The 18240-nt window shown below is 37.6% G+C and overlaps 1 protein-coding gene and 1 pseudogene across 1 annotated transcript in view; one reads left to right on the top strand and one right to left on the bottom strand.

Moving 5' to 3' along the window:
- The window catches only part of FOXP2 (forkhead box P2), a 630100-nt gene that overhangs the window by 508199 nt on the left and 103661 nt on the right, over positions 1-18240 (bottom strand). The window lies entirely within an intron of this gene.
- Positions 2341-2410, top strand: LOC128560449 (uncharacterized; annotated as a pseudogene).

Genomic DNA, 18240 nt, shown 5'->3' with positions numbered 1-18240 from the left:
GCTTTCCTTCCAATAGGGAAAGACAGGAAATATGGAAATAAACAATTTAGGAAACAAGATAACTTTTAGTTTGTATTAAGTCCATGAAAGAAAATATAGTGATATGACAGAAAAAGACTGTTGGTGGCTTATATTAAATAGCATAGTTAGGTTGACCGGTATGAGACTTGATCTAAAGGATAAGAATGAAAATTATATGGAAAGTGAGAAGGTGCCCTTACCTGGCTGAGGACACAGGAAGTGCTGATGCCCTCAACCAGGAATAAGCTGACAAGAGGCAAAGTATGTCTAAAACATATGCGCAGCAAAAACATGGGAGAGCTAGAGGAGAGTAGGTCAAGCAGAGCCCGGAAGCCACAGTAATTAATTTGTATTTTATCCTTCTTTCAACTGGAAAATACTGAAAATTTTTAAAATGTCCATACTACTTGATTTACATTTTCAAAAGCTTGCTTTGTTTGTCAGAGGAAGGTAAAAATAGAAACATAAATAACAAATAGGTGTCTCTAATTATATTCCAGGAGAGAAAAGTTGATTGGAGCAGAATTGGGATAGTATTTTTATGTTAACTACATCTAGTACTTTGGGTTCTAACCTAGTCTAAATATGGTGGATAACAGTGTCATGTTCTTGGAATCTAAGACTTGTGTTCTCAGCTAGAAGGCAGACTTCCTAACACAGCCTTCATTCAATGATCAATGTAGACATATAAAGGCCTAAAGTCTTGCATAAACGAGGGAGAACTTGAAGGGCTACCCAGCTTCAGAGGTCCGAATGAAGCCTTCAGTGAACATATCTCCCTTTTCCCCAATTCTGCTTTCTTTCTTTCCCTCCTAAGGACTCTGATCTCAGGAATACTCCCCAATAAAGACACTGTATGCTAATCTCCATCTCATAATCTGCTTCCAAGAGGTTAATTTATGACACTGATTTACTAAAACCCAGTACGTGCACCTTGGTTTAGCTACTAAAGATGGTCAACCAATAAACACCAACAAACTAGAAATAATAATATGTCAGTTTAAAAAATAATAATGTTGGGCGGCGCCTGTGGCTCAGTCGGTAAGGCGCCGGCCCCATATACCGAGGGTGGCCGGTTCAAACCTGGCCCCAGCCAAACTGCAACCAAAAAATAGCCAGGCATTGTGGCGTGTGCCTGTAGTCCCAGCTACTTGGGAGGCTGAGGCAAGAGAATCGCTTAAGCCCAGAAGTTGGAGGTTGCTGTGAGCTGTGTGAGGCCACGGCACTCTACCGAGGGCCAGAAAGTGAGACTCTGCCTCTCCAAAAAAAAAAAAAAGAAAGAAAAAATAATAATGTAGTGATAGTTTGCCAACTTATGACATTTTTACTATCATCCATAAAGGTTTCATGTATGTTAATTAAACCTTTTGTTTGTAAACACATTTATACTATTTTAGCGAAAAGGCAATGATAAAAAATTAAGAAGTGGTAAAATGAATTGCACTATCGATCAGTTTGAAGAATGTGAAAACAAAACAAAAATCTAAGTTTCATAAGTATCTCTTACTGCTAGGTGAGATGGCAATGTATGACATACAATTACTAATAGGATCAATTAACACGGATGATTATAATAGAACCATACTGGCTCATGCTACACTAATCAATGGAGCAAATATTATTAGCCCAGAATATTGTTTCTTACAATCAGGAAAACACTCGAAATTTACATATACAATTCTATTCTTCCAAACAAGGGTTACTCTGTATATTTGCAAAGGATGCTTATGAAACAATTTTATGGACAAGAGACGGACATTTAATCCAATTTTGATCATTCAGGGTGACAGGAGAAATGTTATCACTTAAAACTACAAATGTTCTAAGACTCCATTTAACCCATCCCATATAATCGTCTTGTTTATCCAATAAGACTGCTTGCTAGTACCTACAAAATCTGAGTTTTATCCTTTTCCTATTTTTTAAAGGTTTAAAAGCATCTGTGAAATGGCTAAAGGGCAGCGATATGAAGGAGTTAAGTCAGGAGTAAAGTCCCTAAATAATTATCAAAGTATTTTAAGTTCTGAATAAGTAAGAGTTAACTGTTAGTTGCATTTGCAAAATTATCATTGAAAGAATCTCTTGTAAGATCAGAGTTTTATTGCCATTTGCTCAAGGCTGCTGTGAGATTTCCAGAGCAAAGAGATAGTATAGTATGGTCCTTAATGCGAGTTATGAAAATCAAAATAGTGCAAAGAGAGGATTTCAGAGATTTAAAAATCAGTGACTTTTTTTTTACTGACATTTGGAACTATGTCTACATATTTTAACTTTATTGTATATAACAAACGTGCTCTCTTTTTTAAAATGACAAGGCACAGCTTTGCACAGGGGCAATATCGTAGCCAATGAGGTTTATCTGAGGCACAATTATTGCTAATTGAAAAGACCACGCATTCAGTAATGCAGGACTGTGAGCTCCCTGAGAAGGAGAAATCTGGCTGGATCATTATATTTGCATTGTATCATGTGGTGCCCAGCACATAGAATTCAACAGGAGAAATAAAGAAGGAAGGTTCTTTAGCCTAGTGTTTATGTATACACAGATTTCCTGGACTAAGATTGTGCAGTTGTAAACCAAGTTGTAAATAAATAGTTGGTAAAAATCACATGGCCATGTGGAGTACTCATCTTCCAATCTTTACAACAACTTTATGAGACAAGATTATCCCAAGTTAAATTGGGTCAAGAAAATGAGGTTCATAGACCCTAACTAACCTCCTCCCTAAATCGTGTAGCTATTAAGTCGCAAAGCTTTGCGTCAAATCCTTGCCTAACTGACTCCATTTTCAGAGAGTTTTTATCTAGCTGTGCTGTCCAGTATAGTAGCCACTAGTTGCTATTAAACACTTGAAATGTGGCTAGCCTGAAAAAGAGTTGAACTAAAATGTAAAATAGACACCAGATTTCAAAGAAAAATTTGCAAAACAAAGCACGTAAAATAACTCACTAATAAGGTTTATATTAATTACATGTTGATAATATTTTGAATATATTGGTTTAAAAAACACTCTTCAAATGTTTCACTGCTTTTTAAATATGATTAGTAATGATTTTTAAATTTTACATGTAGCTTTTCCATTGGACACACTGATCTGCAGAAAAAGACAAACAAATAAAGAAAATACCTTAGGAAGGAATCGGGGAAAAAGTTAAAAAGAAGAGATACTGTGCCAGGGAATGAGACTAAGGAAAGGGAGGAAGTAGAAAGAGTATTTTTTAACATATACATATTAAAACTATTTACAAGGCAACATAGATTTAGTAAGAAGCATATAAAATACTGTGATGGCAGTGCTTTACCCTACCCACATCCTCAGTGTAGTTTTCTATGTAGAGTGTTAACCTACATCTTAAGGAATGAAGAGAAATAAAAAAAGATAGGAAAAAGCATTACAGATAGCGGGAAAGCATACACAGTGGTAACGTGGCAAGAAACGAGTAGCTGAGCAAATTGGAGGAGAGAAGAGAAGGCACGAGAAAAGGACCAGATACATCAAGTTTGGAAGCCAAGAAAAGCATTTGGCCTTGATTCCAAAGATGGTAGAAACATAATCTGGTCTGTAAGATTTGAAAAGAGCTCTCACAGGGCTGTACAGATTGTAGGTAGCCTGAGTTGAGAAAGACATGGGATTGCAAGGAAGGAAACGAACATTTATTAAGTGTTTCACCTGCATTATGCATTTAGGTTGCCATTGTTCATAGATGCAAAACACAGGACAACAAAACAAATTAAGAAAATGTCCATGACCCCACACCTTTGGCAACGTAGCCTAAAAAACCAGAGAGAAGATAGAAATGAGTGCTGATATAGATACACTGGAAAGAAGGGGTAGGAAAGTTTGGAGAAATCATGTCTTTATTTTTATCTGTAAATTGATAGTATTTTGTTGAGCCTGAAGAATTGAAGAAGGACAGGGGACTTGAAAATATTTGTAGTAGCCACGAAAATGAAAGAGATCATTGAAAGAAAGAGGCAAAAAGATTGGTGTGAGGTGTTAACCATCCACTGAATAGCAATAAAACTAGATAAAATTTATTGAATTCTTATTAAATACCAGGCGCTGGCTAAGTACTTTATGTGTACTGTCTCATTTAATCCTCTAGACATCTAATTAGGCAAGTATAATTACGCATCTCTATATTATATATGCAAATTAGAGATTAAGTAACTTGACCTTTCATCACGAAGGCATGATTCAAACCCTCCTCTGTCTGGAGCTACTTAACCAGGATTCCACCATCACTGTGACGTTAAGAATCTAAAATCCCATTCTGTTACAAGGGAAGAAGTTCCCTCGTTTTAAAAATGGAGGTATGCTGAGGTCCAAAGAGCTTGAAGTGACTTATCCACAATCTCAAAACTAGTTATTGCCAATGCCAGGTCTGAAGTCTAGGTTTCAAAATTTCAGATGCAGTGTTCAGGTGTGAATATAGTATAATAAACTTGCTCTTTTGAAAAAGACCTTGGTTATAAAAGACCTGAAACAGGTAATGACGCTTATGAATCCATCCCCTGTAAGCCCACAGCCAGCACATATTAATACATTCACTTGCACATAAAAGGGAATTCATAAATATTTCTTAAGGGAAAATACACAGAAGAAGGGAAGGAGGCATGAAGGGAAAGAAAGGAAGAGAGCAAGCGGAGAAAAAGGGGAGAGGAGAAAGGGGGAGATGGTACAGTTTACGGGGAAGAAGTTTTGTTGCTTACAATAATGTTATTGTGACTAATAATCCTTGACTTAGAATTGACAAGTCTATCCTTGACTTAGAATTGACAAATATGGCTTGGCACTTGTAGCTCAAGCGGCTAAGGCACCAGGCACATACACCTGAGCTGGCAGGTTCAAGTCCAGCACGGGCCGCCAAACAACAGTGATGGCTACAACCAAAAAAAAGACGAACGTTGTGGCAGGCGCCTGTAGTCCCAGCTACTTGGGAGGTGGAGGCAGGAGAATCACTTGAGTGAAGAAAGAATTGACAAGTCTATCCTTGACTTAGAATTGACAAGGTGCTTATACTCAAATATTTGACTGTTCTAGGGTTCTATCAAGTCCTGTTTCAGATTTATAACACGGCAATTCCCTTTTCCATATTCCTGGTCCTTATGGAATTTCTGGCCTTGCTAAACTACAGGAAAATGTTAGTGCTTATACAGTAGACAGTGCTATTATACAGTTCAGTTCTGTTTAACTGAAATTCAACACGGTTGCAAACTTTACCATTACTCTAGTACTCGATAATCAGGCGTATGGTTCTGGAAATGCCCTTAATCAATGTACACACTTCCATTGTATACACTCAGCAGAAAATAACTATAATCCGTTTATGAAGAAGGTAGGGTATTCCTAATAAGAAAGCAGCACAGGGAGGCGGAGCAAGATGGCAGCCGAGTAACAGCTTCCTTGCATCTGGGCACCGTGAATCTGGGGAGATAGGACTCCAGGCATCTCTGGCTGGTGGGAACTGCCTATCATCACTCCTACGAGGATACAGGGAGTCAGCGAGAGACTTCTGGACCCCAAGAGGAGGACTAAAACAGTGGAAAACCGGCAAGTGGTCGCGTGTGTTCAATCCGTCTAAACCCGCCCACAACTGTAAGTTCAGTAGCAGCGAGACTGCAAACCAGACAGGCCTTACCTGTGAACTGTTTTGATGTCCTTGGACTTGGCACTGAGTTGAACTGCCTTGGGGAAGGCCTGAGCCGGAGCGCGGAGAACTTTGGCCGTTGTCTAGGGCCCCAGTCTGAGCCGCTGAGCCAGACGGAGCTAATAGTGTTTGGTGCTGGGTCACACGATCCATTGTCAGTGATCTGCCCCGGCAAGCTCCGCCCTCAGGGTCGCAGAGCTACAAACGGGTGGGAGCTGGTAACCCAGCAACCAAGTAGCCTAAGGGTGGGGTTTGAGCCGCCTTGCAGCCCTAACCCTCAGGGGCAGAGTGAGACCGGTTTTGGCACACTGAGTAAGTGGATAGCCACTTCAGCAGCGATTCCAGCGAGAAAGCTGGGAAAGCTTCTGCTCAGCAAGTTTACAAGTTCAAAGTGCCTTTTAAGTAGGCTGAAGAGAGATTTAGGGTGTCTACCTGCTGGGGTTTGAGAAACTAGCAGCCTCCAGTCGTATCAGAACTGTGACTAACATCTCATACCCCAGAAGACCACGTGTTGCCCAGACAATATTCAATAACATATACAAACTGCTTTGTTTTTGGTTGTGTATTTTTTTCTTCTTTTTTTTTTTGGTTTGGCTGTTTTTTTTGTTTGTTTATTTTGACGTTGCTGATGTTCTTTTGTTTTTTTAATTTCAATCTTTTTCACACAGATCCCTTTTCTTTCTCAATTTTCCTAGTTTAATTATAATTTCCCATTGCTGCCTTTTTTAATAACTTCAACTTCATTTTGCTAGTGTTTCTACCGATATAATTTGGTTTTTCACCCAATTTTATCCCCGTAAAGTTTTCTGTTTGCTTCTTTTGGTTTGATTTATAGCATTTCTGTCTTTCCTCTCTACTTGGTGGAGGTGGGGTACTGTGTCTGATCAGGTTAGCAAAGAGCTGCTGACCTCAAGGGAACCACGCAACTGGGCACCCCCAGAAGGTGGGGTTTTTTAAGGTTGCGTCAAAGTACCCTACTGTACACCTATATTGCCCTGTCTCCCTCTTTCTGTGCCTCTCTTCTTTTTGTCAATATTCCTTATACCCACCCCCTCTCCTTTTTCTATCTTTCTTTTTTTCTTATCACTCGGTCCTCCTTTCTTTCATCCCCTTTTTTTGCTCTTCAACCTTCTCACCCTTCTGGTCCTGTAACCCTTAGTCCACAGGCACAAGAACTTAAAGAGCAAGAGGAAGTGAAAGGAAAATTAGGGCAAGGAAACAGATAAAAGAAACCACTCATGAGGAAGAATCAGCAGAAAACTCCAGGCAACATGAAGAACCAGTCTAGAACAACCCCACCAAGGGACCATGAGGTAGCTACTGCAGATGATTCCACCAGTATAGAAATGTTAGGAATGACAGAAAGGGAATTTAGAATACACATGTTGAAAACAATGAAAGAAATGATGGAAACAATGAAGGAAATTGCTAATAAAGTGGAAAATAACCAAAAGGAAATCCAAAAACAGAATCAAATAAGAGATGAACGATATGAAGAATATAAAAAGGATATAGCAGACCTGAAGGAACTGAAACAGTCAATTAGGGAACTTAAAGATACAATGGAAAGTATCAGCAACAGGTTAGACCATGCAGAAGAAAGAATTTCAGAGGTAGAAGACAAAGTTCTTGAGATAACTCAGACAGTAAAAGAGGCAGAAAAGAAGAGAGAGAAAGCAGAACGTTCACTGTCAGAATTATGGGACTTTATGAAGCGTTCCAACATACGAGTTATAGGAATTCCAGAAGGGGAAGAAGAATGCCCCAGAGGAATGGAAGCCATACTAGAGAATATTATAAAAGAAAATTTCCCAAACATCACCAAAGATTCTGACACACTGCTTTCAGAGGGATATCGGACCCCAGGTCGCCTCAACTCTAACCGAGCTTCTCCAAGACACATTGTGATGAACCTGTCCAAAGTCAAGACAAAAGAAAAGATTCTGCAAGCTGCCAGGAGTAAGCGCCAGTTGACCTACAGGGGCAAATCCATCAGAGTTACCACAGACTTCTCTAATGAAACTTTCCAAGCAAGAAGACAATGGTCATCTACCTTTAACCTACTTAAATAGAACAATTTTCAGCCCAGAATTCTGTACCCTGCTAAGCTAAGCTTCAGAATTGACGGAGAAATCAAATCATTTACGGATATACAAACATTGAGGAAATTCGCCACAACAAGACCAGCTCTACAGGAAATACTTCAACCTGTTCTGCACACTGACCACCACAATGGATCAGCAGCAAAGTAAGAACTCAGAAATCAAAGGACAAAACCTAACCTCCACACTGATGCAAAAGATAAAACTAAGCAATGGACTCTCACCAAATAAGACGAATAGAATACTACCACACTTATCAATTATCTCAATAAATGTTAATGGCTTGAATTCCCCACTGAAGAGACATAGATTGGCTGACTGGATTAAAAAACACAAGCCATCCATTTGCTGTCTGCAAGAAACACACCTGGCCTCAAAAGACAAATTAAAGCTCCGAGTCAAGGGTTGGAAGACAATTTTTCAGGCAAACGGAATTCAGAAGAAAAGAGGAGTTGCAATCTTATTTTCAGATACATGTGGATTTAAAGCAACTAAAGTCAAAAAAGACAAAGATGGTCACTTTATATTGGTCAAGGGAAAACTACAACAAGAAGACATTTCCATTCTAAATATTTATGCACCCAATTTAAATGCTCCCAGATTCTTGAAGCAGACCTTACTCAGTCTGAGCAATATGATATCTGATAATACCATCATAACAGGGGACTTTAACACACCTCTTACAGAGCTGGACAGATCCTCTAAACAGAAATTAAACAAAGATGCAAGAGATTTAAAAGAGACCCTAGAACAACTATGCTTGATAGATGCATATAGAACACTCCACCCCAAAGATAAAGAATATACATTCTTCTCATCACCCCATGGAACATTCTCCAAAATTGATCATATCCTGGGACACAAAACAAATATCAACAGAATCAAAAGAATTGAAATTTTACCTTGTATCTTTTCAGACCATAAGGCACTAAAGGTGGAACTCAACTCTAACAAAAATGCTCGACCCCACCCAAAGGCATGGAAATTAAACAATCTTCTGTTGAATAACAGATGGGTGAAGGAAGAAATAAAACAGGAAATCATTAACTTCCTTGAGCATAACAACAATGAAGACACAAGCTACCAAAACCTGTGGGATACTGCAAAAGCAGTTTTGAGAGGAAAATTCATCGCTTTAGATGCCTACATTCGAAAAACAGAAAGAGAGCACATCAACAATCTCACAAGAGATCTTATGGAATTGGAAAAAGAAGAACAATCTAAGCCCAAACTCAGTAGAAGAAAAGAAATATCCAAAATCAAATCAGAGATCAATGAAATTGAAAGCAAAAGAATCATTCAGAAAATTAATGAAACAAGGAGTTGGTTTTTTGAAAAAATAAATAAAATAGATAAACCATTAGCCAGACTGACTAGAAATAGAAAAGTGAAATCTCTAATAACCTCAATCAGAAACGATAAAGGGGAAATAACAACTGATCCCACAGAGATACAGGAGATCATCTCTGAATACTACCGGAAACTCTATGCCCAGAAATTTGACAATGTGAAGGAAATGGATCAATATTTGGAATCACACCCTCTCCCTAGACTTAGCCAGGAAGAAATAGAGCTCCTGAACAGACCAATTTCAAGCACTGAGATCAAAGAAACAATAAAAAAGCTTCCAACTAAAAAATGCCCTGGTCCAGATGGCTTCACTCCAGAATTCTATCAAACCTTCAAGGAAGAGCTTATTCCTGTACTGCAGAAATTATTCCAAAAAACTGAGGAAGAAGGAATCTTCCCCAACACATTCTATGAAGCAAACATCACCCTGATACCAAAACCAGGAAAAGACCCAAACAAAAAGGAGAATTTCAGACCAATCTCACTCATGAACATAGACACAAAAATTCTCAACAAAATCCTAGCCAATAGATTACAGCTTATCATCAAAAAAGTCATTCATCATGATCAAGTAGGCTTCATCCCAGGGATGCAAGGCTGGTTTAACATACGCAAGTCTATAAACGTTATCCACCATATTAACAGAGGCAAAAATAAAGATCACATGATCCTCTCAATAGATGCAGAAAAAGCATTTGATAAAATCCAGCATCCTTTTCTAATTAGAACTCTGAAGAGTATAGGCATAGGTGGCACATTTCTAAAACTGATTGAAGCTATCTATGAAAAACCCACAGCCAATATTTTACTGAATGGAGTAAAACTGGAGGCTTTTCCTCTTAGAACTGGAACCAGACAAGGTTGTCCTCTGTCACCTTTACTATTCAACGTAGTGCTGGAAGTTCTAGCCAATACAATTAGGCAAGACAAGGAAATAAAGGGAATCCAAATGGGAGCAGAGGAGGTCAAACTCTCCCTCTTTGCTGACGACATGATCTTATACTTAGAGAACCCCAAAGACTCAACCACAAGACTCCTAGAAGTCATCAAAAAATACAGTAATGTTTCAGGATATAAAATTAATGTCCACAAGTCAGTAGCCTTTGTATACACCAATAACAGTCAAGATGAGAAGCTAATTAAGGACACAACTCCCTTCACCATAGTCTCAAAGAAAATGAAATACCTAGGAATATACCTAACGAAGGAGGTGAAGGACCTCTATAAAGAAAACTATGAAATCCTCAGAAAGGAAATAGCGGAGGATATTAACAAATGGAAGAACATACCATGCTCATGGATGGGAAGAATCAACATTGTTAAAATGTCTATACTTCCCAAAGCTATCTACCTATTCAATGCCATTCCTATCAAAGTACCTACATCGTACTTTCAAGATTTGGAAAAAATGATTCTGCGTTTTGTATGGAACCGGAAAAAACCCCGTATAGCTAAGGCAGTTCTTAGTAACAAAAATAAAGCTGGGGGCGTCAGCATACCAGATTTTAGTCTGTACTACAAAGCCATAGTGGTCAAGACAGCATGGTACTGGCACAAAAACAGAGACATAGACACTTGGAATCGAATTGAACACCAAGAAATGAAACTAACATCTTACAACCACCTAATCTTTGATAAACCAAACAAGAACATACCTTGGGGGAAAGACTCCCTATTCAATAAATGGTGTTGGGAGAACTGGATGTCTACATGTAAAAGACTGAAACTGGACCCACACCTTTCCCCACTCACAAAAATTGATTCAAGATGGATAAAGGACTTAAATTTAAGGCATGAAACAATAAAAATCCTCAAAGAAAGCATAGGAAAAACACTGGAAGATATTGGCCTGGGGGAAGACTTCATGAAGAAGACTGCCTTGGCAATTGCAACAACATCAAAAATAAACAAATGGGACTTCATTAAACTGAAAAGCTTCTGTACAGCTAAGGACACAATAACCAAAGCAAAGAGACAACCTACACAATGGGAAAGGATATTTGCATATTTTCAATCAGACAAAAGCTTGATAACCAGGATCTATAGAGAACTCAAATTAATCCACATGAAAAAAGCCAACAATCCCTTATATCAATGGGCAAGAGACATGAATAGAACTTTCTCTAAAGATGACAGACGAATGGCTAACAAACATATGAAAAAATGTTCATCATCTCTATATATTAGAGAAATGCAAATCAAAACAACCCTGAGATATCATCTAACCCCAGTGAGAATGGCCCACATCAGAAAATCTCAAAACTGCAGATGCTGGCGTGGATGTGGAGAAAAGGGAACACTTTTACACTGCTGGTGGGACTGCAAACTAGTACAACCTTTCTGGAAGGAAGTATGGAGAAACCTCAAAGCACTCAACCTAGACCTCCCATTCGATCCTGCAATCCCATTACTGGGCATCTACCCAGAAGGAAAAAAATCCTTTTACCATAAGGACACTTGTACTAGACTGTTTATGGCAGCTCAATTTACCATTGCCAAAATGTGGAAACAGCCTAAATGCCCACCAAGCCAGGAATGGATTAACAAGCTGTGGTATATGTATACCATGGAATACTATTCAGCTATTAAAAAAAATGGAGACTTTACATCCTTCGTATTAACCTGGATGGAAGTGGAAGACATTATTCTTAGTAAAGCATCACAAAAATGGAGAAGCATGAATCCTATGTACTCAATCTTGATATGAGGACAATTAATGACAATTAAGTTTATGGGGGGGAAGCAGAAAGAGGGATGGAGGGAGGAGGGTGGGGCCTTAGTGTGTGTCACACTTTATGGGGGCAAGACATGATTGCAAGAGGGACTTTACCTAACAATTGCAATCAGTGTAACTGGCTTATTGTACCCTCAATGAATCCCCAGCAATAAAAAAAAAAAAAAAAAAAAAAAAAAAAAAAAGAAAGCAGCACAAATGCACTAGTAAAATTATCAATCCAAAGTTTCTGAGTCTTTTTAAAACCAAATTCCTTAAGTTTGGTTACCTTTTAATAAAAAAGGAGGCTTCTTTGAAATGGCCAGTTCTTAGAAAAAAACATTTTCAATAATAGGGAGAGAACATAATAGCAACACTGAGGGGGGAATGATTTATGTGAACACTTTGAAAGAAAATCCAAGAGGCATAATTGTATATAATTTAAATAAAGTCAGAAGAGATGTGGGCTAAAATATACCATGGCTTCACAGTTTTGGGTCACATAGCATCAATTCTGAAGTTTCAACTTTTGTACTAGCAAATAGAAATGATATGCCTATCAATATTGCTATTACTTCAACTGTCCCACAACTGGAATTTGTAGAAGTCATAGGCACTTGGGTTCATATCCTGGACAAGCTGCCCCATCGAAAAAGAAGTCAAAGGCACTATGTGATCTATAAATGTCTCCTTTGCAAAAGAATAGATCAAGGCCTAATAAATAATTCATTCTTTTGGCAGTTTCCTGTCCCTGTATTATCCATATAAAAATCCTCAGACATCTCAGTACAAAATGTTCTCCAATCATACCAGTGATGTTGGCATGATGGAGGGTTCAAATAACTTTGGATAAATTGTTCAAGTGGTCAAATTTTCTATCTAAGTCAGGATCAAGACCCAGAGACACAGATAAAGAAGTGGTTTTTTTTTGTTTGTTTGTTTTTTTAAAGAAAAATTGTGAAGAATTAGCTACAGCTTGATATGGATTCTTTAGGTGATGTCCTGCCAGAAATTTTTCACTTATGGCATTGTTTGATTGATTGTACTTTTGCTTCCTTATCAATTATCTTACTATTAAAAAATATTGCTTGAGGCTGAGCATGGTGTCTCACACCTCCTAGGTCTCTAGGAGGCTGAGTCTGGTGGATTGCCTGAACTCAGGAGTTCGAGACAGCCTGAGTAAGAGTGAGACCTCATCTCTACCAAAAACTGAAAAACTTGCCAGGCATATGGCAGGGGCCTGCAGTCCCAACTACTTTGGAGGCTGAGGCAAGAGGATCACTTGAGCCCAAGAGTTTGAAGATGCTGAGAGCATGATGCCACAGCACTCTACCAAGGGTGACTCTGTCAAAAGTGAGACTCTGTCTAAAAAAAAATAAAAATAAATAAATAAATAAATAAATGACTTAAAAAGTATCACTTGAAGATATTGTTCCAAAGTTGCCTGATATCTGTTTTTTCTGTTTCTTTGTTTTTTGAGACCAAGCCTCACTCTGTTGCTCCTAGTAGAGCACAGTGCCACAGTGCCACCATCATAGCTCAATGCAACCTCAAATTCCTGGGCTCAATAGATCCTCCTGCCTCAGCCTCCTGAGTAGCTGGAACTGCAAACGCATGCCACAATGCCTAGCTAATTTTGCTATTTTTAGTAGGGCCAGGGTCTTTCTCCTGCTCAGGCTGGTCTTGAACTCCTGAGCTCAATCAATTTTCCCTCCTTGGCCTCCCAGAATGGTAAGACTACAGGTGTGAGCCAATGTGCCCAATCATGATGCCAACTGGATTAACATTACTTAAGGGCTGATTTTGCATATACCGGACAGAGTAGAGGATAAAATTCATACTCTAATAAAGAAAAAAGTAATTTTAAGTTATGAAATAGTTACAACACAAGGTAGGATATGATTTAAACGGCATATCCCCCACAGTGTCTTACAACAATCTATATTTAATATCAGAAATTTACCAATAATAGATATAATGTCACATTTATCTTTTATCCCATGTTAGGCAACAGTTGTGCTGAATACACAATCTTTTGACCAGTTCCTGCAATCTCCTATGGTACTTTGAGCATTTACTCATTGGTCTGTTCCTAAGTATCTTTTTCATCTGCACCTGTAAAACTTCTATGACACTTAAGAACACAGTTTTATAGTTATCCCATTAATTTTCATCTTGCTGTTTTGTCAGACCATTCCAAAAAAATCCTTGTCGGATCTCAATTCAAACATTCAGCATAGTAGCTACTCCTATTTAATTCGTGCATTTTGTTTAGGTGATAACTGTATCAGCAGAGCAAAATACAGAGCTCTGTGACTCACTGCTTTGTCTGTGAACCAATGTGCTCTACAGATTCTTCTCTGAGTCACTCCATTCCTGAAGTTTCCACAAGGTTGAGAGGGAGCTGATCTTTTTCTGGTACTCACCAGAATTCATTTATTCATCCATTAATTTATGTATTTTTATTATGTATTATTTTCAAATCGTTTCCAAAGGTTACCAAATACATTAAAATTACAAATGACCTAATACTAAGGAATGCTTTGATGGTGAGTTTTATGTGTCAACTTTTCTAAGCCCTGGTACCCAGATACTACTCAAACACATCTAGATGTCATAGTGAAGGTTAATTTTCAGAAGAGATTGACATTTGAGTAAAACTGATTCCCCTCCATAATGTAGCTGGGACTGATCTAATCTATTGACAGCCCTAAGAAAAAAAGGAGATCTCAACATAGAGTAAGTTCTGCTTGTGGACTTGAGCTGAAACATTGTGCTTCCACGAGTCTCTAGACAACTGTCCTGACCTGCAACGTCAGATGTGCCAGTCCCCGATTCCTAAAAATCAATCTCTCTCTCTCTTTCTCTCTCTGCCTCCATTCCCCCTTTATCTCTACTGGTTCTGTTTCTCTGGAGTACCCTGATTAATTCAAGCACTGACAATTATCAAGCAAAGATTGGAATGTTCAAGAAAGGGCTTCTGCATCAGGTAGAGAGTGGTCTCAGTGACATCTATGATCACTTCCAACATCCATTCATACCAGGACAGTCTTTGGGTCTCATATCCTTCACTGTTTAAATGTGCTTATATTTACTGACTGATCACAGTGTGACATGAGCAAAAAAGGAATAAGGAACAAAAAGAAAAATAGACTTTATTACAGACGTAATGCTGTGGCCTATACCATTCTTTCACATATGTATTATATGTGAATTTCCCATTTAATTACACATTTAGCTCATATTTTTATTATTTCAAACTAAGAAACTAAGATAAAAAAGTTACACTATTAGTCAGAAAAAAAAGAATTAGGTATAAACCCCAGAAGTCTTTTTACCTTAGCATAACCTCTTGTCTTATACGGGGAATACATCAATGAAATTGGATTTCTATGAACTGAATTGTATCAAAAAATTCATAGGCTGAAGCCCTAACTCCCAATATAATGGTATTTGGAGGTGAGGTCATTGGGAGGCAATTAGCTTTAGACGAGACCATGAGAGTGGGGACTTATAAGAAGAGGCACATAGTGCTGGCGTGCACACACATGCTTTCTCTCTACACATGTGTGCACGTGCATGGGATATCTCTCTCCTCTCAAAATATGACCCTCACCAGAACCCAACCATTCTAGCACCCTAATCTTGAATTTTCAGCCCCAGGAATCTGTGGAAAAAAAAATAAAATTTTGGTTGTTTAAATGGCGCCCCCTGCAGTATTTTGTTATGACAGCCCCAGCTGACTCACTTCACAGATGTGGGGAGTTATTGGATTCTCAAAGCTCACTCAAAGACAACGCATGTGTTAAGAAAATGTATCTTAAAAACAAGTAAAATTGTACTAATTAAAGGGGAAATTCACATGAATAAGTAGAATTAGGACATGAGGCTCCATCAGAATCACTTGCAGAGTTTTTAAAGCTCAAGTTACTGAAACTACAACCACAGTATCTGAAAGTCACTCTGTCTGGGGTGGTTCACAGAACTTTGCATTTCTTTTTCTTTCAAAAGATATATATATTTTTTGAGACAGGCTCTCACTTGATCCCCTGGCTACAGTGCAGTGCTGTCTTCATAGCTCACTACAAACTCAAACTCCTGGGCTCAAGGAATTTTTGTGCCTCAGCCTCCTGAGTAGCTGGGACTATAGGCACAAATCATCAAGTCTAGCTAATTTTTCTTTTCTTTCTTTCTCTTTTTATGCTTTTATTTGTGTGTGTGTGTGTATGTGTGTGTGTGTGTGTGTGTGTGTGTAGAGAGAAAGAGAGATGGGGGCCTCACTCTTGCTCAGGCTGTTCTCAAACGCCTGGTCTCAAGCCATCCTTCCACATCAGCCTCTGCAAAGTGCTAGAATTACTGGCCTAAGCAACTGTGCTAGCCCCCAAATTTGATTTCTAACACTAATTCCTAGGTGATACTTCTGCTAATCCATATTCTGCAAATGATTACTATAAGCTGATAAAAGGTGTAAATTGTAATTAATTAAAAGTGCCAAGAGTACTTTTTAAACTAACAAACATGTATACAGAATACCAAAGTGAATTTCCAAAATGTTAACCCAAGGTATATTGAGTAAGGCAAGCTTTCAGAAGAAAGCTTTTAACAATTTCTATAGTTTATTTTAATAACTTGAGAATTAATTCTCCAAAATTATCAACTTAGAAAAGAAATGAAGTTTCAGGCATCCAATTAACTAAAATAGAAAAACTAGTAAAATATCATTTAGTAAAAGTTTCTTTCAAAATTTCAAAACATGAAGTATACCATTAAAATATCAGATTTATATTTCTAAAATACACTAGTTGACATAAAATTGTTCGTTTGTTATTTTGATCATATTTCATACGCACACTAAAATTCTGACAATATCCACTTATTTAGTAAGCCCATTTTTCCTGGGCAGAATAATATACACTAATCTAATCCTCGGCAAAGTCATAAGCATAAAAATGGAAATAAGCAGACACAGAAAAAACATTAATAGAAAACTCACATAAAAATTTACTAATGATCAACTAAGAGTGAAAAGCAACTTTTACACTTAGCTTTAAGAACAGTAAGCTCAGGGCAGTGCCTGTGGCTCAAAAGAGGGCACTGGTCCCATATACCGGAGGTGGCAGGTTTAAACCCAGCCCCAGCCAAAAACTACACAAAGTATGGTAAGCTCAAGTAATACCAATTCAATAAATGTAATGTTCAAAGAACTATTATTTCAAATACCAATAATGATTTATATATAATAATAAGCAAAATGTCATTTATAATATAAATTAAAATATATAGATACCATGTACACATATGAAGCTATCATAAGAAGCAATGAAAGATGATTAAAAATTCTATCTTTTGTTTATTAATGAACTATAAGTAAAATTAAACTTGAGTTTGGACAGAAACAGTAATCAAATAATATGTATATACGTAAGATATGTGTGAGGAAGACGATCCGTCAGGCCAAACCTGAACTTGTAACTGGCACATTCTGTACATGAACTAAGCAAGTCAGCTGATCCCTTTCCATCTCTCTTTCCTCAGATGTACAGTGTTCCTCAAGAATTCTCTCATTTTAAACAGAAAAGAAGCATCCGGGATTTCATGCACGTATGCTTTTCCTTATAATCATTATCTGTTTTCTTTCTCTGAAAAGTGACTGTCTAGATATCCACCTCGCAGTTATTTCTCAGAATGCCCAAAGACAGACTCAGAAATCAACAACCAACCCAGTTTAGTTGAGTTTGGTTAAATGCATTTGCCTCAGATTTTTCTTATATTCCAAGAAAAATGGGTTAGAAAATAAGTAACACAAATCTGCTGTATTTTAAGCCAACTATAAAGACCATTGGACAGCTAAAGCAATTTTGTGAAAATAATAATTAAATTATAAACTCTTACTGTTTATTTTGCCCTAATTGTATGCCTTTAAAGGTATTAAAAATGCATTCCAGTTAAGCTTAAAAATTTAGTAATAGGCAAAATTACTTCTGGTCTAACTACAAACAAATACTCATTCCTCAAAAGTATATTTTATATACACTTAAAGTTAGCACATTAGAAAAATGGAAAATAACAGAATTTGCTCTATATTAGCCAATCAATTATTTGGGCTTTAATGAAAAATCAAAAGACTTGTAGCAAAAAGAAAAGAGAAAAAGAAGAAATCTTTTAGCCTCCATGCAGTAAGTCTGAGTAACACTGTTGTTGTTTTCATGTAGTACAGAGGATTTAGCAGCACCTTCTCTCTTTAATTCAGTTTGGGTAAGCATGTAAGTTTTCCTGATAATAGAAAAGAAAAACATAAAATTTAAAAAGATAAAAGAAAAAAAATCAATGAAGTAACACAATGTTAAGAAGTAGCATTTAAGAGAAAGTCAAAGGAAGGGAGAGCAGCTAAAAAGACTGAAA

The sequence above is a fragment of the Nycticebus coucang genome, chromosome 11 (genome assembly GCF_027406575.1).
Source record: "Nycticebus coucang isolate mNycCou1 chromosome 11, mNycCou1.pri, whole genome shotgun sequence".
Lineage (NCBI taxonomy): Eukaryota > Metazoa > Chordata > Mammalia > Primates > Lorisidae > Nycticebus > Nycticebus coucang.
This window is presented reverse-complemented; position numbering and strand designations above follow the sequence as displayed.